A 2,435-nucleotide genomic window follows, 5' to 3' on the forward strand; every position below is an offset into this window, starting at 1 on the left:
TTGACACTTAATATTAAATGAAATAAATCAGACACACAAGTGTAAATATTGCTTGGTTTCTTACTAGAAACCTGAAAAAAAAAATAAAGAGCAAAACAAGAGTTAGAGAACAAGCAACAGAGAGATAAAAGTTCTCACTTTTTGCAAGTGAGAGCAAGACCAAGAGATGGAGGGAGTTGGGCATGAGGGTTAAGAGATGACATAAAAAATTAAGATGTAAGCACAAGGGTACAGCTCAGTAGCACAGTACCTGCCTGGCTAGCTTGAGGGCCTGAGTTCTATTTCAGTTACAATAAAATAAGATGTGTAATGTACAGTTATCAACTCCCCACAAGGAATTCAATTATTATGCATTACAAACATGTATTGTTAAAAAATAAAAACTGAAAAATAAAGTATGGCAGTGGACTTAGAGTCCTTGTACCTCATCAATTTCCATCCTCTACTTTTGTTGAAATGAAAACTATGAAAAGCACACATGGATATCCATGAACCAGAATACCTCAGTTCATCTCCCCAAGAATAGAACAATTGGATGATCCACCTAATTGTGAAGAAGTGTGCAAAACTGGAAAAAGATGAAACTCATTCAGGGACAATCAAGTAATTTCTGCTAAATTAGGGATTAGCGCTTCTCCTTATGTTTCATACCTACACATTTGTATGTTCATGTGTGTATGCATGCTAAGCATGCTGCTCCTAACAAGAAAGACTAAATATTACTAATACAAAGTAGAACCACATGCAGGCAGTGAGCATAGAGTGGGACAAGTTCTTGTTGGGTGGAAAATTTGTTATACATCACACAAGGAGGTATCTTTATGCCCAAGTAGGGATTGCTGAACCATAAATGAGGCAGTCATTTAATTAAATTTTGTAGTTAAAAATATTTATAACTGGGCACTGGAAGGTCCTGTGGGGAGAGACACAGGCAAAGATCTATCCTATCTGTTGAAAGACTATGGAAGAGTATACCAAAATAAAGAAAATTGGGAAGGTACTAATGGAGTTGTATGTAAGGGTAGACACAAAATTATAGGTCAAGTGGTAGCCATGAAGAAAATCAGACTAGAAAGTGAAGAGGAAGGGGGTCCTAGTACTGCAATTTAGGAAATTTCTCTGTCGAAAGAACTTTGCCATCCAAACATAGTCAGGCTTCAAGATAGGCTTATGCAGGATTCCAGGCCATGTCTCATTTTTTAATTCCTTTCCATGGATCTCAGGAAATACTTGGATTCTATTCCTTCTGGGTAGTTCAAGGCTCTATCACTTACTAAGAGTTATTTGTGCCAGATCCTTCAGGCTATTGTCTTTTGTCACTCTAAAAGAGTTCTGCACAGAGACTTGAAACTTCAATATCTATTGATTGATGATAAAGGAACAATTCAACGGGCAACTTTGGCCTTGCTAGAGCTTTTAGGATATATATTAGAGTATATCCGCCCGAGGTAATGACATTCTGGTGTAGATCTCCAGAAGTGCTGCTGGGGTCTGCTCGTTACTCTACTCCAGTTGACATTTGGAGGATAGGCACCATTTTTGCAGAATTGGCAACAAAGAAACTACTTTTCCATGGGAATTCAGAACTTGATCAGCTCTTCAGGATTTTCAGAGCTTCGGGCACTCCAAACAATAAAGTGTGGCCAGAAGTGGAGTCTTTACAAGACTATAAGAACACATTCCCAAGTGGAAACCCAGAAGCCTGGCAGTGCATGCCAAAAACTTTGATGAAAACGGCTTAGATTTACTCTCCAAAATGTTAGTCTATGATCCTGCTAAATGGATTTCTGGCAAAATGGCACTGACTCATCCATATTTTGATGATTTGAACAGTCACATTAAGAAGATGTAGGTTTTCGATAATGAGTTTCCACACATTATAATGTAGGAGGAATAGTTGTGTTTTTACTGCTGATTCTGTCTGGTTTTGTCTCTTATGTTCTTCTTTGCCGTAAAACTGAAATTGTACTTCACTTTCTATTTAAAAAGTATAACTTAAAAATGTAAATATTGCTATACATACATTTAAATATAATTCCATATAAAATATTTATAACTAATCACATGCAAATAAGACATTTCAGGTACATATCTGTGTCAAAAATCACTCTGATCATTTTCCTTTTGAAAATTGTGTGTGTGTGTGTGTGTGTGTGTGTGTGTGTGTGTGTGTATTTTAGGGAAGGGTCTACAGTCTACAGGGTGTTCAGGGTCTCACTACTAGATCAGACTCATAGTGATCTGCCTGTTGACAGCCTCCCAAGAGCTGGATTACAGTGCACACCACCACACCCAGTCTCAATTGCCCTCTCAGTATGCCCTGGGGCCAGGGACAGCACTGCCAGTCCTGGGATCAAACCCCTGGCTCCTTCACCTGCTTGCAGGTGTTTTAATCTTCCTTTTGAAATTATCTATACATTCTCCTGAAGTCTGTA

General features: G+C 38.2%; 1 pseudogene; it reads left to right on the forward strand.

Moving 5' to 3' along the window:
• Nucleotides 1-961: 961 nt before the first annotated feature.
• On the forward strand, nt 962-1,852 carry LOC101587727 (annotated as a pseudogene).
• The last annotated feature ends 583 nt before the right edge of the window (nt 1,853-2,435 follow it).

Source organism: Octodon degus, unplaced genomic scaffold (genome assembly GCF_000260255.1).
Source record: "Octodon degus isolate 3935 unplaced genomic scaffold, OctDeg1.0 scaffold00099, whole genome shotgun sequence".
Classification (NCBI taxonomy): domain Eukaryota; kingdom Metazoa; phylum Chordata; class Mammalia; order Rodentia; family Octodontidae; genus Octodon; species Octodon degus.